Source organism: Pelophylax lessonae (genome assembly GCF_965119305.1).
Source record: "Pelophylax lessonae genome assembly, chromosome: 13".
Lineage (NCBI taxonomy): Eukaryota > Metazoa > Chordata > Amphibia > Anura > Ranidae > Pelophylax > Pelophylax lessonae.
The window spans coordinates 13,209,062-13,229,740 of record NC_138780.1 but is presented as its reverse complement, the minus strand read 5'-3'; the positions used below and the strand labels follow the sequence as shown (position 1 = coordinate 13,229,740).

Sequence of the window (20,679 nt, the reverse complement as noted above, 5' to 3'; positions counted from 1 at the left end):
CATTATGTATGAGTTTCTGGGTTAAGGGCAAGAAGAAGCACACTTTTGGGCTGATAGGAAGAGGAAAGACAAACACTACTTCCCTTACTACAGAATTCTTCCAATACGGCTGCAATTTCTAGAAGTCCAACATTTTATATTTACTATTTATTACTTTTATTTGATGGTAAACTTTTTAGACAACCTCACTACGTATCGCTCCTCCCTTCTAAACTAGTGAACCTTCTATAATATTATATTGAACAGGCAATCTCTATGTCGGGCTGGAACAAAGAGGGAAACTAAAACTCTATTTTTACTTCCTTTATACAGGAAGGGCAGGATAAGATATGCAATCTTTGTTGTACAATATTGCAAAGGATTTCCAGAGCACTATGGGTTAGCTAATGAGAATAAAAGAGTACAATAGACAGTGCTAGCCTTTCGCTTGCTTTATTGAAACCTGGGACTTTGCACCCAATTAGAGAGAAGTCACTGCTGAGATTTATTGACTGGTGTATGCAAATTCCCACTTAAGATATTGCATTTTGTAAACCGTATGTATTTTTTCACATGGGTGGGGATAGCAGAAAAGAAGGCTAAAGCTCTCCAAAGCAATATGCAATATATTAATAGATAATATTTTATAATCACCTAACAAAATAAAAACTTTTTATTTATTTTTTTATAATGCAGTTATGTATTGAAAAAAAAAAAATGTTAAATCAAGTTTTTTTTTTAAACACAGCTAGTGTGGGGTACCTAATATTGTCTTGGTATGAGCCCCCTTTAAATGTTTGCACTGCCGCACACAGGCAGGGAAACACTAGGAGCCAATCAGCTGTGCTGCATTGAACATGTGCTTAACATGAGCAATCTGACAGGAGGAGAGAGCAGAATGAGCGGAGGGATGTATACATCAGTCTTCTGCAACTCCTTCACTGGCCAGTCAGCAGACTGGACATATGTTCTTGACCAAGTATATTGCTGCTTGATTGGAGGTTGAGGCCCCATCTGTTCTATCTGGCAGAAGTGCCTGGATCACAAAACTGAACACAGTTACACATTCTCTTGCAGGGACGATAGTAAAGTATATGTGAGTAGTTGCGCAATGCATTTTTTGTATATGTTACTGAAATTTAGCTTACTTACTCCTTACAGATTCAATGACAATAGATTCGGAGATGATGCATTTAAGTTTATATGTTCAGCGTTAAAACATCCGGACTGCAAGATACACTCTCTGTAGTAAGTTGTCCTATCCTTTTGTGATTGTATAATTCATGATGTTGTAAAATAGACAGGAAATAATACATTTTTGGTTAAAGCCCAATTTTAAATTAAGGATAGGTAGCAGGAGAGCTGTTGGCATAGGTCAGAGGTCTCCAAACTCTTCAAACGACCAGTTTACTGTCCATCAGACTTTAGGGGGGCCGGAGAGTGGCTAATGGGAGTCAAAAATGCCCCAGCATCAGAGGAAGTGGATAATAGGGTTGATTTACTAAAACTGGAGAGTGCAAAGTATGGTGGAGCTCTGCATGGTAGCCAATCAGCTTCTAATTTCAGATTGTTCAGTTAAACTTTGACAAAATAAACAGAAACTGCTGCACCAGATTTTGCACTCTCCAGTTTTAGTAAATCAACCCCTATGTCTCAGGCCTGGTGGTCAGTGGAAATAAAAAATATTACCTAGCACCTGTGGTCAGTATGCAGAATAGTGTCCCATTATTAGTATCAGTGGAAGGAATAGTGCCCCATCATTGGTGTCAGTGGGAGGAATAGTGCCCCATCATTGGTATCAGTATTGGTATCAGTGGGAGGAATAGTGCCCCATCATTGGTGACAGTGGGAGGAATAGTGCCCCATCAATGGTGTCAGTGGGAGGAATAGTGCCCCATCATTGGTGTCAGTGGGAGGAATAGTGCCCCATCAATGGTGTCAGTGGGAGGAATAGTGCCCCATCATTGGTGTCAGTGGGAGGAATAGTGCCCAATCATTGGTATCAGTGGAAGGAATAGTGCCTTATCACTGGTGTCAGTGGAAGGAATAGTGCCCCATCATTGGAATTCGGTGGGAGGAATAGTGCCCCATCATTGGTATCAGTGGGAGTAATAGTGTCCCATCATTGGTATCAGTGGAAGGAAAAGTGTCCCATCATTGGTGTTAGTGGGTGGAATAGTGCCCCATCATTGGTGTTAGTGGGTGGAATAGTGCCCCATCATTGGTGTCAGTGGAAGAAATAGTGCCCCATCATTGGTATCAGTGGAAGAAATAGTGTTCCATCATTGGTATCAGTGGAAGGAATAGTGCCCCATCATTGGTATCAGTGGAAGGAATAGTGCCCCATCATTGGTGTCAGTGGAAGTAATAGTGCCTTATCATTGGTGTCAGTGGAAGAAATAGTGCCCCATCATTGGTGTCAGTGGAAGGAATAGTGCCCCATCATTGGTGTCAGTGGAAGGAATAGTGCCCTATCGTTGGTGTCAGTGGAAGGAATAGTGCCCCATCATTGGTATCAGTGGGAGGAATAGTGCCCCATCATTGGTGTCAGTGGGAGGAATAGTGCCTTATCATTGGTGTCAGTGGGAGGAATAGTGTCCCATTATTGGTATCAGTGGGAGGAATAGTGTCCCATTATTGGTATCAGTGGGAGGAAAAGTACCCCCTCATTTGGTGTCAGTGGGAGGTATGATGCCCCACTGTTAATGTTGGTGAAAGACATGGTGCCTCATCATTGCACTCGAGTGATACGAACAGAATAAATTATTTTTTAATCAGCTTTGTTTTATGGTGTCTTCCTGTAGTTTGGCAATCACTGCACTAACAGACCGGGCGTGCTCGTATTTAGGACCTGCAATCAGTTCCAACAAGTCTCTACGAATACTTCGACTGCCTTATAACAGGCTGGATGGACCTCACTTTGGTGACCTGATGATGGCTTTGTCAAGTCCTCCCTGTAAATTAGAGGAACTGGAGTGAGTAGGACTGATGTAAATGAGAAGGCATTTAGTGGGACTGGTTGTGGGTGTTCACCAACATGTCTGATCTGATGGAAAATTCACATCAACTTCTTTTGAATCATGTCCTTTTTTTATTTTATTATTTTGTTCACAATCAATACAAAACACACATACAACCCATGTACATATTAATACACATGATAAGCAAATATTCTGGGAAAACAAGAGAGGGAGGGAAAAAAAAACCTTTCTATCAGGGGCGTAACTACAGGGGTTGCAATTGCAACCAGGCCCCGTGCTCCAGGGGGCCTGTGTGGCTCCCCTGTACACCTGGATAGGAGGGACGGCAGGGGCAACATGTAGAGAAATCACTGCCCTCCTTTTTCCTCCTGTAGCTGCAGGAGAAAAATGGAGAAGATTGGTTCCTCTGTATGCTGCCCCCGCCACTCCATTTCACTTGTGTTCTGCTGTCTCTGGGCCCCTGTGTGCTCCCCTGGTTCCCCCCCCTACTGTGCTGCCCCCCCCCCATTGTGCTCCCTTCCCTCTCCTGCCGGCTGCTGTCACAATAGAGAACCAGGAAGGGGTCGGTAAATATGTAATTTACCAGCTCCTTCCTTTTCTGAATGGACAGAGTCATAGTCAGTGACATTGTAAAAAAATAAAATAAAATGATAAAAAATAATACAATTAAAATACCAAAAAATAAAAACGACCGACACCAGTGGGTGAACGTCCAGGATTGCAAAGGTCTCACTTACAACCGGGCCCTGGCATTTCACCACCGTGGGGAGGCCCCAAGATGGCAGGAAGGGGGCCACTGCAGAACTTGTGAAAGGGTCCCGCTGCGGGACCATAATAAAGGGCCCCTCAATGACAGTAAAGGGCCCCAGGATCAGTGGGAAGAGCCCCAGGCTTGAAGGTAAGGGCCCCGGCCAGGGCTCCGGGGGGCCCTTCATGGTTTCTTGCACCGGGGCCCTGAAGGTTCTAGTTATGCCTCTGCTTTCTATTTGGTGGAGGTATCTGCTAAATCAAAATTGTCCAGCCACCTCTTCCACACTTTTTCCATTTTCCCTGGGCAAACCCTATGTAGAAATATTTACTTTTCTTTAAGTATAGTTTATTTGTGGTCTCTATTTATCTATTGTTGGAGGATGTGATTGTGACGGACGTGGGTATCAGATCCCTGCCCTCCTCACTAACTCATGACAAAGGACCGGCCAATCTCACACCACGCTGTCACTTACGTAACAATGTCGCTCTCAGCTGCACCCTGTACAAAGATTTTCCAGCTCGCAGGACCACAATCTAGGTGCCAACAGCCTGAGAGCAATTGTCACTGGGCTAATTAGGCAATTAACCCTTTAAATGCCACCCCCCCCCCCCCCCGTTTTGGTCAGAGAAGGAGGAAGCTCGTAATTTTAGAAATACCAATTATGATTTTAGAATAATCGTCTGTAACACATGCTGTCACCATGTTCAGAGGGTTTATTCTATACAGCAGCACTCTTCAATAGACAGGTGTTATCTGCTCTCAAACTTGATAAATGTTCCTGCTTTGATGGTACCATGAGAACTCCCAACTCGTTAGGGATCTCTCTTTTTCTCTGGGATCAAAGGGGTGTTGACAGATGTCACTGATCAATAAAATGGAGTGGCCATAGGCTGTCCTGTCCTGAGTTTATGACAATATCAGGTCCCTCCTCTATAGACAGTTTTATATCACTATTCATATCTTCCAATATGTACCTTCTTGAAACTGATAGATTATGGTTTAGCATTGAATCTCGCATCCAGGAATACTAAACAGAGGATAGCTCAGATAAACCTGTCACCCAGGGAATATTTGACAGCTATCTTCCCTTCTGTATGTGCTAGCGTGGTCATGTATGACCTTAATTCGTTCAGTATGACATTTCTCATCCAAATATATACTTATTGTTAATGTGTCATGTTCCTGTCTGAGTTTATGAATCGTGTGTGTATTTGTTACGTTTTGAATTGGGCAGAGCTCTAGGATTGCCTTTTACGATCCCCGTTAGTTCTGGTTATCCTTTATTGATTTGGTCAAAATTTTATGATAGGCCTGGATGGAAGGCCAGTTTGGGAGATGCAGCATTGGGGTCCTTGATTTGAATATAAACTAGGACACTGTATGTATAGTGTGTGTATTTTCTCTCTGTGCTTGTGTGGGTTTCCTACTATACACCAAGGACATGCTGTTAAGTTTATTGGCTCTTTTCTTTGGCGTTATCATTCTGCATGCTAATCCCAAGCCTGTGTAAATGGGGAGGGTTGAGTTAAGACCTGGCAACCTACTTTGTAAAATAACTTACCAAGCACATTCTATGGAAAAGGCCCTCAACTGTATGGGACATGCTGGCCAAGAGTCAGATTTGACGGAAGGGATATCACACACAAATTGATACATGCTTCATCATTCCCATTCTCTTACATTCTTATTTCTTCCTTCAGTTTGAACAGTAACTGGCTGGGGGACACTTCCTGCTCCCTTTTGGCATCAGCAATAAGAAGTAACCAATCTCTGAAGATACTCATCCTATCGTTTAATTATTTGAACTGTCCTTACTTTGGTGACTTGATGCAGGCTTTGTCCAGTCCAACATGTACAGTAGAGCAGTTGATGTGAGTATTTCATCACTATACAGAGCGTTTGACTTGCTGCCCTTCTTCTTACCATGATGAAGAAGAATGGCAGCCAGCAATGTTACATGGAGGTGAGTCCTTTATTATTTTCTTCTTCCTTTGGAAAAATAGAGCAATAAGAGAGCAAAGGAAATGTAAGTATAGGCAGCCAAATGTAAAAATGGGGCCACCATTAAAGAGCAGAGATGAAAGGGAAATGAGAATAGAGGAAAGGGGGTGGGAAAGGAGAAGAGAGGGAAAGGAGAAATGAGGAAAAATCTAGTAATATGAATAGACTTCTGAGAGACATATATGAATAAGAGCAGGCACATAAGGTAAAAACACTAACAGGCCCGGAGATACATCAGACCCTGGTAAGGAAAAGGGAGGAGCTGAAAGAGCTCCTGGAACAAGAGACTAGACGGGTATCTAATGGCAGTGGCGGCTGGTGCTCCATGGGCCGGGGGGGCGTCAGACGGACCACACCAGCTGCAGCCCGCACACCATACACCCCCCCCCCCCCAGACCACACCAGCTCCAGCCCGCACACCATGGCCCCCCCCCCCGGTCGCCATCTCCCTCACCCTGGACTGACATGTGGAGGGCAGGCAGCGGTGTCGGCGGCTTCCCCCTCAGTCTCCTCTGTGGGTTGGGCTTACCCTGGATCTCCTGCCTCCTGCTACTCCTTCACCAATAGGATGGCTTCTCCTTTCGCGGCCAATCGGTAAACGGGTCTCAGGACCCACTTCCTGATTAGCCAGGAGGAAAATCCGTGTGACAATAGCTAATATTCATTTGCTATTGTCACACAACTGAAAGGAGTCAGGGCGCAGTGCTCTGCGCCCCAAGCCTACCCTTTTTTGAAGCCTATTAGAGCCTCTGGCTCTAATCACGTGCTTCAAAAAAAAAAAAAAACCCCCATTGGAATCCATGCATCTGGCGCCCTGCATTTTGATTAGGGGGACGGATGCATGGATAGGGGGGTCGGCGCCCCTGCACCCCCAATGGACGGGCCGCCACTGTTTAATAGGATGGCTAGAGGTACAAATGGGGAAAAAAAAACGGGGAATACCGACACTTAAAAACGACACTTAAAAAAAGATAATAAAAAATAGTAAAGGGGAAATGGTGTATACAACAGCAGATATCACTAGTGTATTTCATAGCTACTATAGTGTCCTATATTCAGTGAGGCAAAAAGAATCACAGGATAAAGAATTAAATAAGAAACAAACAATACAAGACTATTCAAGTGAAGCAAAATTACCTAAAGTAGCACCTGAAAAATTATTAGATCTAGAAAGACCTATAACACAAGAGGAAATTAGAACAGCAATAAAGAGTACAATAAAAGGAAAGAGTCCGGGACCTGATGGATTCACGGTGTTATATGATAAAAACTTTGGTGAACAATTAATACTAAAGATGTGTAGGTATATGAATAAATTAGGAGAGGAAGGGGAGGTGAGGAAAAAATCACTATAGGCACACATCACAAATATCCCCAAAGAAGGAAAAGACGCATCACTATGCTCTAACTATAGACCACTAGCATTGTTAAACACAGACACAAAGCTATGCAAAACTTTTAGCCATGTGGATCCAACTGGGTTGATTTCAGGCAGGGAGGGTAAAGACAATGGAATAAGAACATTACTACTGTGTTTCCTCGAAAAATAAGACCAGGTCTTATATTAATTTTGGCACCAAAACACACAGTAGGGCTTATTTTCGGGGTAGGTCTTAACATGTAATGTGCTGACCCATGGCATTGCCTATTCCACAACACAGAAATGCCCAAAAAAACAATATAAACCTACAGTAATACCTTATTTATTAAATGCAGCAAAGGGAGTAATACCAAAGAAATGGGAAGATCCAGAAATACCAAAGATCAAGGATTGGTTTGAAAGGATCGAGTATGTATATAAAATGGAGTTCCTCAGTAGTAGAGATGAAGATCAAGCAGAAAGCTTTGCAGAGGTATGGGGTAAATGGATAGAATTTAAGAAGTCCAAGGAATATATTGAAATAATGATGGAGGAGGGGGGAGGAGAGACAGGGGATCGAGAGGAAATAGAAAAGGAAGCGCAATTGGGGGGGGGGGGGTTGGAAGGGTAGGACAGTGATGGAGAACCTTTGAGAGCCCAAGTGCCCAAACTGCGACACAAAACCAACTTATTTTTTTCAAAGTGCCAACACTGCAATTAATAACAGCCACAGATAATGGCCGCAAGGACCTCTCACCAATCCCAGCGACACAGCGACACTTCCTCCAAACAGATGCCCACTCACTCTCGGTTTCCCGTGGCATGGCCGCAACTAGCACTGCAGGGGGGTATCCTCGCAGCCTCTCTGTCCCCTGGCTCAGTGTGCTGCTCCAGTTTTTCTCACGATCTCAATCTCTTTCTCTCTCCTCATAGTCTTCCAGGACTAAATGTCCCATGGTGCCCTTGTCAACCTCCTCATTGGTGCTTGGCTGCAGCCAATGGGGAGGCAGGAGGAATCAGAGCGGGCGGCGATCTCTGAAAGAGCCGCTCTGTCCCTGTCCAGCGCTGCTTGACAGAAGGGGGCGAGCGGGGACATAGACTGACAGTCCACGCTCGCTTCCCCCCTTGACACAGAGCTGCTATTGTGCGGGGGAGGGAGGATTAGAGAGCCCAGGCATCAGCGGCAACAGCTTCCCAGTATAGCTGGTGTGCCCACAGAGAGGGCCCTGCATGCCAGCTGTGGCACGTGTGCCATAGGTTTGCCATCAGTGGGATAGGATATTGATATTTCTCTTTTTTCTTGAATTTTTTTATGTGTTTTATGTGGAGCAAAGAAGAAATAGAGACAAATGGAAAGAAGAAAAGCTAAACTTGTAATTTTTCTATATTACTTTTAAAAATGAGCGAAACCGATTTTGGGAAGACATTATACTTTTCTCTTCTCTCCGACAGGCTACAGGATATTTTACTAGATGATGAACACCTCCCATTGATGATGCCTCTGATTAACAATAAGAACCTCACAGATCTAGAGCTGAGCAACAACAGCCTTACAGGTGCCTCAACCCCTTACCTCCGAGAGCTCATCCTGAAATCACCCAGCCTGAAGAGGGTCAGGTATGTAGATCTAAGACCAAACAATGACGATGTGATGGAGGTTTTTTTTAGACTGTGATAAAAGGGTTTTCAACTGTCAGTTGGATGGCTCCTTATCATCTGTGAATAGCGCCATATTTACACAGAGGACACAAAGGGGCACTCTTTACATCTAGAGGAAAACAGATTTCGTCTCCAAATACGGAAAGGTTTCTACAACTTCAGAGAGAGATATTATTTTGCCCCTGTACAAATCATTAGTAAGACCTCCTCTGGAAAATGCAGTTCAGTTTTGGGCACCAGTTCTTAAAAAGGATATCGGAGAACTAGAGAAAGTGCAGAGAAGGGCAACCAAACTGATAAGAGGCACAGAGGAGCTATGAGAAAAGATTAGAGGAACTGAATTTATACGCTCTTGAGAAGAGGAGATTAAGGGGGAAAATGATCAACATGTATAAATACATAAGGGATCCATATAGTGAACTTGGTGTTGAGTTGTTCACTTTAAGGTAATCACAGAGGACAAGGGGGAACTCTTTACGTCTAGAGGAAAACAGATTTAGTCTCCAAATACGGAAAGGTTTCTTTACCGTAAGAGCTGTGAAAATGTGGAATAGACTCCCTCCAGAGGTGGTTCTGGCCAGCTCACTAGAATGCTTTAAAAAAGGCCTGGATTCTTTCCTGGGTGGATATAATATAAGTGGGTACCAATATTTATAGGTAAAGTTGATCCAGGGAATATCTGATTGCCTCTCGGGGGATCAGGAAGGAACTTTTTTTCAAATTGGATCAAGCTTTGCTGGGGTTTTTTCGCCTTCCTCTGGATCTAGGATTGTGTATATGGGATTGTATGGTTGGGTTTTCTTTACTGTTTTTTTTTTTTTTATTGGTTGAGCCAGATGGACTTGTGTCTTTTTTCTACTTGACTAACTATGTAACTATGAAACTGTGAAGAGTGCCATATTGTACTAATCCTATCTAAGGTATGGCATAAAAGTGAAGAAAAGGAAAAAACTATAGTTAAAATTTACAAATGGGAAAAATGTTAAAAACAACATACATTGAGGTTTGTCACTATGAATTTTTAACTTCCTGAGCACCCCGGTAATATAGTTTTATTACCTGTTGATCCTGGCAGCAAATCAGATATTTTTCCCTCTTTCTTTAACCACTTGCCGACCAGTCACTGGGACTGTACTGCGGCAAAGTGGCTCGATTCCGTCCAGCGACGTAGACCTACGTCGCTGGACTTCTCCCCTTGTGGGCGGCGCTCGCACGCCGCCGGAGGCTCGCTCCCGCTGTTTTCAGTCACAGCAGGAGGCGGGCCAGGGGAGGAGCAGCGGCGATCCCCGCCGCTCTTCCCCGATCCTCGGGAAATCGAGTCTGGAGATCCGCCCGCTTGTGTAAACAAAGCGGTCGGATCTCCTAAGTGACAAACAGTGACAGATTGCAGGGTTCAGCATAGCTGAACATGCGAACTGTCCCTGTGTCACTCAGTCACCTCCCCCAGTGCTGTATCTTGGCCTAGGCCAACAAGGCCCAGGCCTAGGGCGGCACTTTGAAGGGGGGCAGCAAAAAGCTTTCCCCTACACGGAAAAAAACAGCCTCCTCCCAGCTTCCACATGAAAAGGGTCCCTGCCGGCTTGCGCTACACTTTTAGTATAGTGCCAGACCTATGGGGCAAATTGGGCCAGAGGGCAAGGTCCAGGAGGCACTGATGAGATAAGCTTCACTGATGGGGCTACACTGATAAGGCAGCACTGGTATGCTGCACTGATGGGCGCTAATAGGCTGCACTGATTTCCACTGAGGCAGCAATGGTGGGTACTGATAAACTGCACTGATGGGCAATAATGAGGCTGCCCTGATAAGTTTCACTGATGGGGCTGCACTGAAATGTTCCACTAATGGGCACTAATAGGCTGCACTGATGGCCAGTGATGAGGCTGCAATGATGAGGCGGCGCTGATGAGCTGCACTGATAAGGCAGCACTAATGGGCACTGATAGGCTGCACTGGTGGGGCTGTACTAATGGCCACTGATGAGGCTACACTGATGGGCATTGATAGACTGTGGTTGTGGTCTGTGGTTTACAAATGACAGGGTGGGTCATAAACAGGAAGGGGTGTGGCCTTTACAGGAAGGGGTGGGTCATATTTAAATTAGGGGGTGCCCAAGTTTAGTCAGGCCTAGGGCAGCACAAAACCTAAATACACCACTGACCTCCCCCCACACACGTTAGTAAGCACCAGGCATACATTAACCCCTCCCTCTCCAATAAAATTAACCCCTTCCCTGCCAGTGTCATTTTTACAGTAACAGTGCATATTTATAGCACTGATTACTGTAGAAATGTCACTGGTACCCCCAAAAGTGTCAAAAATGTCAGTCAAGGGTCCGATCTGTCCGCCGCAATGTCGTAGTCCCGCAAAAAAAATCGCAAATCGCCGCCATTACTCGTTAAAAAAAAAAACACCAAAAATGACAGAAATCTTTCCCTTAGTTAGTAAACGCAATAATTTTTGCGCAAACCAATCAAAATACGCTTATTGTGATTTTTTTTACCAAACATAGGTAGCAGAAAAAAAATTGGCCAAAAATGTAAATAAAATTGTGATTTTTACATTTTTTCTGGGGGAATTTCATATAAAAAAATGTTAAAAATATTATTTTTTCAAAATAAACGCTCTTTTTTTGTTTATAGCGCAAAAAGTAAAAATCGCACAGGTGATCAAATACCACCAAAAGAAAGCTCTGTTTGTGGGAAAAAAAGGACGTAAGACAGGACGTAAGAGAAATAACTCTTCAACACCCCTGACAGTGTGAAATGTTTTCTCCCAACCCTGTAACTGACATTCTGCTTGACGGCTTGGCCTGGTGGACTGAAAGCCATGAAAAACGATAACTTTATTGGTTGTCACCACAACAGGTGAAGGAAATCTTCCAATAAGGAGATCATTTTGTGGTGACAACTGCCCAAGGTGGCATTTGTTCTAAACTTCCAAAAGAAAAGCAAATCCAGAAAAGCTTGGACTTATGTTGTCCTATACATTTCTTTTTAAAGGGCATTGCGGCTTGTTGAGTAATGTTTTGCTTTCTAACAACTGTGGAGATATTTTAAAATCTTCTCATTTTCTCTCTATCTTCCTTCTAGCCTCTTTTTTAATCACAGGCTGCCCTATGAAGACCGAAGATGATTGCAAAAGCTGAGTGCTCAGAAACCAGGCCTTGATATTTCAATTGATTGACCTCAATGGACATGTGAACAAGTCTGATGTTGAGCGATGTCATTCTGCAAGGTGATACATTCACTTTGGCAATAAAGCTTGTACATTAGCCAGGACCAGAGCCAGAGCCATATGTCCGTTATGAGATTGAGACCCGTACATGACCTGTGGTGATGAGACCTTTACATTCGCTATGTCAAAGAGCTCCATTTTGATGTAGTCATGAAATTGGTGCATTTCCTGTGATAATGAGACTCATACATTTGCTATAATGATGACACTAATGCGCTCAACTTTCAAAGTCTAAACCTTCACCTCTACAGAGCTGGTTATGCCAATTTTTTATCCAAAAAATTCATTGTATAAATAAAATATTTAAATTAATCTTAATGAATGAATTAAATAAAAGAGAGAGAGAGAACGAGAGAGAGAGAGAAAATGAGAGAGAGGGAGAGAACGAGAGAGAGAATGAGAGAGAGAGAACGAGAGAGAAAACGAGAGAGAATGAGAGAGAATGAGAGAGAGAGAACGAGAGAGAGAGAAAATGAGAGAGAGAGAGAGAATGAGAGAGAGAATGAGAGAGAGAATGAGAGAGAGAGAACGAGAGAGAATGAGAGAGAACGAGAGAGAATGAGAGAGAGAGAACAAGAGAGAGAGAAAATGAGAGAGAGAGAGAATGAGAGAGAGAACAAGAGAACGAGAGAGAGAGAGTGAATGAGAGAGCGAGAGAGAACGAGAGAGAGAGAACGAGAGAGAGACCCATTCCCCTTTATATTACCCATCACCGACCCCCCCCCCCCCCCTTCCCATACAAACTCAACTGCTTTGGCAATGCTAAAATGTATTTGGTCCTGCCAATAAAGATTATTTGAATTTGAGAGAGAGAGAGAACGAGAGAGAGAAAAAATGAGAGAGAGAGAATGAGAGAGAGAACAAGAGAACGAGAGAGAGAGAGTGAATGAGAGAGCGAGAGAGAACGAGAGAGAGAGAGAACGAGAGAGAGAGAGAACGAGAGAGAGAGAGAACGAGAGAGAGAGAACGAGAGAGAGAGAGAACGAGAGAGAGAGAGAGAACGAGAGAGAGAGAACGAGAGAGAGACCCATTCCCCTTTATATTACCCATCACCGACCCCCCACCCCCCCTTTCCCATACAAACTCAACTGCTTTGGCAATGCTAAAATGTATTTGGTCCTGCCAATAAAGCTTATTTGAATTTGAATTTGAGAGAGAGAGAGGAGAGTGAGAGAGAGAGAACGAGAGAGAGAACGAGAGAGAGAGAACGAGAGAGAGAGAGAAAGAGTGAGAGAACAAGAGAGAGAGAACAAGAGAGAGAGAACGTGAGAGAGACAACAAGAGAGAGAGAACAAGAGAGAGACAACAAGAGAGAGAGAACAAGAGAGAGAGAGAATGAGAGAGAACGAGAGAGAGAGAGAGAACGAAAGAACGAGAGAGAGAGAGAGAATAAGAGAGAGAGAGACCGAGAGAGAGAACAAGAGAGAGAGAATGAGAGAGAGAGAGAGCCAGAGAAAAAGAGAGAGAGGACACGAGAGAGAGAGAGAACAAGAGAGAACGAGAGAGAGAGAGAATGAGAGAGAGAGAGAGAACGAGAGAGAACGAGAGAAAGAGAGAGAACGAGAGAGAGAGAGAACGAGAGGGAGAGAACGAGAGAGAGAGAGAACGAGAGAGAACGAGAGAGAGAGAGAACACGAGAGAACAAGAGAGAGAGAGAACGAGAGAGAGAGAGCACGAGAGAACACGAGAGAACGAGTGAGAAAGAACGAGAACACGAACACCTTTCTAAAGGTACCATGTAAAGGGTAAAAATAAAACAATTGCTCAGTGTCTCAAATAATGCTTTAACACAAAAAAAAAAAAAAAAAAACACAAATTAAAAGAACACTAAGGAGTCCATCATTAAATGTTTGCACACAAGATTAACTCAACCTGTACCCAGAATTTCCATATTTTTTAAATTGAAACGAGTTTAAAAAAATATCTCGTAATTGGCAGGAAAATAAATAACTACCACCTCCATCCACCACATGGGCAACAATGAGACAACCTCCAACACAGAATGGTTTTACAAGTGGAGGTCATTGAAATTTTTTTTCCCTACTCATCTTTTTCACTAGTTTTGCATCCGGCGAGGGTAAGTGTCACTACTGGTAGCATGAGTCCATACCTGGACCCTATAGAGGTTGCACAGGCAGTCCAACTCCCCCAGGATGGCACATCAATACGTGCCATTGCCAGAAGGTTTGCTGTGTCTCCCAGCACAGTCTCAAGAGCATGGAGGAGATTTCAGGAGACAGGCACTCTAGGAGAGCTGGACAGGGCCAAAGAAGGTCCTTAACCCATCAGCAGGACCGTTATCTGCTCCTTTGTGCAAGGAGGAACCGGATGAGCACTGCCAGAGCCCTACAAAATTACCTCCAGCAGGCCACTGGTGAGAATGTATCTGACTAAACAATCAGAAACAGACTTCATGCAAGACAGTGGACTTGGCGAAAAAATGAAAATTTGTTGAATGATACAGTCACATTGCGGCAGGTGTCTGAAACCATCTTCCATTACTTTTCTGAGAATCTGCAGGGGGAGACAGGGATGGTTTCGGTTTGGAAAGGACACAAAGCCGTTGTTCGGGGAGCTGATTTCCCAGGGGGCTAGGTTGAAGAAAGCACGCACAGGAGAGCTATTTCTTTATTGGCTAGTCTTTATTGGCTAAACCCTGAGCAACGGAGCTTAAACACAAACGTAACGTGGATGCGGTGCTGACGGCAGAGCTTCGGACCCTTAGGGAGGTGCTCTCCACTCTTTTGGAGACCCGTATACGAGCTAGATTGAGAAATGTATCCCATAAGTTTTATGATTTCGGGAACAAATGTGGGAGACTTCTGGCCAGAGCCCTTCATCGGAAGCGTACATCGGGACACGTCCATAAACTTCACACCACCCCTGGTCCCCCGACGGTGTTGCCCTCTAGGATAGCAGAGACCTTTAGGGACCACTACACCCAACTTTATGCGCTACCTGACACACTTGGAGAAGGCACCGACCCCCCCAGTTTGCGACTCAGATCAACAAAAAGCTGGGTGAGCCTATTTCCAAGACGGAGATTGAATCGGTTAATTAAAGATTTGCCGAGAGGCAAAAGCCCAGGCTCTGACGGTTTCACAAATGCCTATTATCGCAAGTTCCTCCCCCTCTCTAGTCATATGTGCGCCTATTTTAATGCTCTGGCCTCAGGTACAAATATCCTTACAGAAGCCTTTATGGCCCATATCACGGTCCTCCCGAAAGAGGGGAAAGACCCCACTATGCCCAGCAATTATAGACCAATTTTGTTGCTGAACAACGATATTAAGATTCTAGCGAAGGTCTTAGCAAATCAACTGAAAGCCATTTTACCGACTGTGATACACATTGAACAGATGGGGTTTATAGCTGGAAGGGAGGCCAAAGACAACTCCAATAGGGCGATTCAACTGATCCACTGGGCGAACTCACAGCCTGATTGTCCCCCTTGTCTTCTATTGTCTACTGATGCCGAGAAGGCATTTGACATGGTGGCTTTGGCATATCTCCGCACTGTTTTGACTAGGCTGGGGCTCCGGTGGATAGAGTCCCTATATAGTTCCCCGTCGGCCCGGGTAAGGGTAAATGGAACTCTTTCTAAACCCTTCCCTATACGGAATGGGACTGGACAGGGATGCCCCCTGCCCCCTGTTATCTTCGCCCTGACCCTCAAACCCCTGTTGAACAGGGTTCCCCTAAATCCTGACATAAATGTTTTAGGGTCGACTGAGCACAAGCTGTCTGCCTATGTGGATAACGTGCTGTTTTATGTTGTGGACCCACAGATTTCCCTTCCTAATATCATGGCTGAGTTGAGGAGATTTCAATCACTGTCAAATTTTAAAATAAATTACGGTAAGTCGGAGATTCTCCCCCTTAATATTCCACCTGGGCTCAGTACTCAATTACAGGCATCCTTCCCGTTTGAGTGGTGTCGCTCTTCCCTGAAATACTTGGGCATTAACCTCCCAACACAAGTTTCACAACTATACTCTAGTAATTTTGCACCCCTGCTCCCTGCAATCAGAGCTGACCTTCAGAAATGGGACCGTACAACATTTTCCTGGATGGGCCGAGTCAGCATATTGAAGATGAATGTGTTGGCGAGAGTGATTTTTTACCTCCAGATGGTGCCTCTCTCTTTATCCAGATCTTTATTTTCGGCCTTTAACAGCTTGTTCCTGAAATGTATTTGGCAGGGCAAAAATCCATGTATAGGGCTGCATACATTGCAATGTCCTAAAAGACTGGGGGGACTTGGGGTTCCTTCCCCTAAGAAATATTATGAGGCAATCACTTTGCAGTGGATCTAAGACTGGCATCATTATGTGAAAAACAAAGCGTGGGTTCCTCTCGAGAAATTTTTGGCGGGCCGGAATCTTTCTCATGCCCCTTGGCTTTCCTGGGAGTTTCAAGGCCTCTCTGGTCTGGTGTCCCCAGTTTGGGGGTTCGGAGTAATTTTCTAGCAAAAAAATTATGATTTCTACATGTAGGAGCGGAGTGCCCGAAATGGCCCGGTATGGAATTGGTTAAGGAGGGGGGGGGAGATGGGGGCAGTAAACATGGAGGTTGCATGCAGGGGTCAGAGCTGAAGAGGGGTGAAAGTGAGTTGTGGATGGGGGATGCAGAGGTAAGCAGCTGTGGAAGAAGGCTAAACTCAGCGCTCTGTATGCAGCGCACCCCTGAACTCTGCATTTTGTGTGTGATAGCCAACCCCCCCCCCCCCCAACTCTGCACTTTGTATGTAATGCACTCCTGGTATTTATTGCCCCCATAAGACCCTCCCACTGTTAGTAAAATTTGACCACACCCACTATTTGAAGCTATTTGGAGGGCGTGTGTGTGAGCGGGTTTTGGGAGGGTCGAAGTTCCTGTACCTATTTTCTGAGAAAAAAAGCCCTGCTTTGTAGTGTAGATTTATTGCCCTTGGAGCGTCTGGTCATCCCAGCCAGCACTGAAATTGCTCAGGAAGCACAACTACACCAACAATGTTGCATGTTATGTTGTGTTTGTTTTCCCTAAAATTATTATTTAGTATTTATACTGAAATTTATTGTTTCATAAACTGTTGCGCCAGAGGCGTAACTAGAACCTTCAGGGCCCCGGTGCAAGAAACCATGAAGGACCCCCTGGACCACTGGCCGGGGCTCCTTCTCTTCAAGCCTGGGGCTCTTCCCACTGATCCTGGGGCCCTTTGCTCTCGTAGCGGTGCCCTTTATTAAGGACCCACAGCGGGACCCTTTCACAAGTTCTGCAGTAGGCCCCCTTTCTGCCATCTTGGGGCCGCCCCACAGTGGTGGAATGCCAGGGCCCGGTCGCAAGTGTGACTTTTGCGATCCTGGAAGTTCACCCACTGGTGTCAGTAGTTTTTATTTTTTGGTATTTTATTTGTATTATTTTTTTATCATTTTATTTTATTTTTTTACAATGTCACTGACTATGACTCTGTCCATTCAGAAAAAGGAAGGAGCTGGTAAATTACGTATTTACTGACCCCTTCCTGGTTCCCTATTGTGACACATCCCCTACAGCAGCCGGCAGGAGAGGGAAGGGAGCACAGTGGGGGGGGGGGGGGCCAGGGAAGCATACAGGGGCCCAGAGACAGCAGAACACAAGTGAACTGGATGGGAGGAGTGGTGGGGGCAGCATACAGAGGAACCAATCTCCTCCATTTTTCTCCTGCAGCTACAGGAGGAAGAAAGAGGACAGTGACTTCTCTACATGCTGCCCCCGCAGCCCCCCCTATCCAGGTATACAGGGGAGCCGCACAGGAGCATGGGGCCCGGTTGCAATTGCAACCCCTGTAGTTACGCCCCTGTGTTGCGCTAACATTATGCAACATAAAAAAACATTATAACTACCACTTTTTTATTCTCGGGTGTCAGAAAATGTAAGTTTGGGAGTTTTTACTAGTCTTCAGGCCTTAAATAATTTTTTATACTTGTGCGAAAAGGGTTCTGACAGTGAAAGGGTTAATCAACGTATTTACACATCTCTGCTGAATGGCAGGCAGGTGCTGGAAGGTAAATTGCTGGGTGTGGCGAATGATCAGAGTCCGACCAGGAAGTATCAGAAATATCAAAGCACTGGGTGTCCTCCAAGACCAGATTTTAGAATCGTATTGCAGGTAACATTATTCGTTTTTCACTGTCTGGGGGGGACACCACGTCGTGGCACTGTGTAAAGACACGGAGGATTTAGATACCTCCTGTAAAACACTCAAACAATAAATAGGCAGAGTATCAAAGCAAACAAGTTAATGAGATCCAATTGGAGATACAGTCCAGATGAACTTAGTCTATAGCAGTAGGCTGTGTTTATAACATTTTATTGCTAATAAAGTGTAAATGGACACATAGGATAATATTAGTTGTATCTACAGGCAAAACGCTAAACTCCTCTAGGAACAGCGTTTTTTTAAGCCAGTGTGCATGGACCCTCGTTGAGAAGAAGCAAGGTGTTCTCCGAATGGCGCCCATGCTCAGCGACTTCCTGTGATTAGCACATGCTTATTTACATTGGTTCAAGTTGAACCATCCATGTCCATACCTCAACTTCAGCTTTAACCCCCCTTAGCGGTATCTCCCAGCGTGACTCGGGGTGGATTTTCCATGCTATTATCGGTATCCCCGAGTCACGCTCGGGGTGGGTGAGCAGAGCGCGCAGCGCTGTCCCTTACCTTCTCCTGGCGATCCAGCGATGATCTCCCATTGCTGTGATCGCCAGCCGAGATCCCCGCCGCTCGTCCGTCGGTCTGATGACTTCCTGGTTCCGTTCCCCGCAGCAGCAATGCTGCATGGGAGCGGAACTGGGAGGGAAATTCAAACGTTGCACAAAACACAAACACATAACATTTATATTACATATATATATATATATATATATATATATATATATATATATATATATATATATATATACATATATATATATACATACTGTCGGGGTTATTGGGGGTTGATTAAAATAATAATAGAAAAAAAAGAAAAATGATTTAAAAGCCATGTATATTCATATTATGCATAAAAGGTTCTGAACAGGACAGGATCCATCTTGTTTTTAAGGTGAAACAAAGTTCATATATACTTGTTAAACAAAATGTCTCTCACAGGCTTACAAAGGGTCTATGGTTTCAACAGAGATCTTTGTATTTCTATGTAATCGTAAATAAGATCCCTTTTGACATCTCGATCAGATAAAACTTAGTCAGTCTGACGCTATGTTAAGGGGGATATCTCAGTCTGTCTATAAGTATATAACAATGGACAATACCCCAGTATATTCTAGCAGACATTTAAAGATGAACCATATAAGTTTTTATAGAAAACATCATCATATGTAAGATGTATATTAACGATAATACATTGTATTCTTATTAATATAGAAGTGTGAACTTGATACTTATATAATATTAGATATATAATATATATATATATATATATAAGTATATTTTTCTATGATGTGTAAGGACTTGTGCGTCTTAAAAACAAATTACTTCATGTTAAGGCATGTGGTAGGAGTGTTTATATAAGGATTGCTTTGGACTGGTTTAGTGCTCAAGGTGTCGTAAATATTCCCAAACCTAGACTATATCTGACAGCCCTTTGGCATGGTCAAATAAGTAATGGCTATTCACTAGCTAGAGGTCAAGAGGTCATCAGATAAGAAGAGTGGTAATTGTTCTAATAAGTATGTTAAATACAAAATCTAATGAACGGTACGATACTGCCCTCTGGAGGCGAAACACCAGGTGCAGTCTTGAGATAATTTTAGATATTCCAATATAAAAATATTATATTGTGTTAAATAATATAATTATTGGAATGGCATTACTTGCCCAGGTGAATTATGGAGATACAGGTGGACATTTATGTATGTACTGGAAGTCTGGACAAAGTTTTATGTTGTGTTATATGATTAATCTCACATATAGAGAAATCATTTAACTTTATTATCCAAGTATGGGGTTAATTATCAAAAGAGGTGTGTCTCTGACCTCATCAGTTTAGGTATAGAATATCCCGACCAATTGGGATAATGTTTCATCCCTCTGGGTTTTACTTATGGTAATTTTTATAGCTCTTTGTTCTTACCATATAAAAGACCAACCCAGATGAGAGATGAGACACAACACTTTACACTACTGACAACACACCTCACACTTACACCACACACGCTATTACATTTTTCAATAGACTCATGCAGACATACTCCCTGATCCACATCATTCATCTGAAACTTGGAGGAAATTCCTCCCTCACTGGCATCCATCTTAGGACTCTAGCGGCCATCTTAAGTGTGGTAATTATGCCTTGCTGTATTATTTGATTTTATTCAACAATTGTTTATTCTTTCCTTATATGTTTTATATTGCATATTTAAGGGTAATGAGATTACAATCCCAGCCGTATAAGCCATGGTATATTTTTCTCTAAAAAGCTGATTTTTGTTTTTATACATTTTTATTAATATCAGATTCAGTGCATTATTTGCAATTTTAAGTCTTCCGTTTTGCATGGCTTATTCTCATTCCTTCTGCAGTGGAATGACTTTGGGCCCTGTGATTCGCAGACCATTGTAGTCTGTTTATATAGAACATTAATTTATGGCTTATACTATACCTGGGAAGAAATGGTAATCTTGCTTTCGTTTTGGTTTCACTTTGTTTCAGTTTCCCTTTCATTATTGAGCTAAACATCACATTGCAT

At 43.7% G+C, this 20,679-nt stretch overlaps 1 protein-coding gene and 1 pseudogene across 2 annotated transcripts in view; both read left to right on the top strand.

Moving 5' to 3' along the window:
* Window positions 1-12,129, top strand: part of LOC309569705 (NACHT, LRR and PYD domains-containing protein 12-like) — a 29,083-nt pseudogene extending 16,954 nt beyond the window's left edge. The window contains exons 7-11 of the transcript XR_014226132.1: window positions 1,141-1,227; window positions 2,784-2,954; window positions 5,412-5,582; window positions 8,525-8,689; window positions 11,824-12,129. The product of XR_014226132.1 is annotated as an NACHT, LRR and PYD domains-containing protein 12-like (transcript). The remainder of the gene's footprint in view (window positions 1-1,140; window positions 1,228-2,783; window positions 2,955-5,411; window positions 5,583-8,524; window positions 8,690-11,823) is intronic.
* Window positions 12,130-17,902: 5,773 nt separating this feature from the next.
* Window positions 17,903-20,679, top strand: part of LOC309569086 (uncharacterized protein) — a gene marked incomplete at its 3' end in the record, with an annotated part of 62,855 nt that continues 60,078 nt past the window's right edge. The window contains exon 1 of the mRNA XM_082274850.1: window positions 17,903-18,098. The remainder of the gene's footprint in view (window positions 18,099-20,679) is intronic.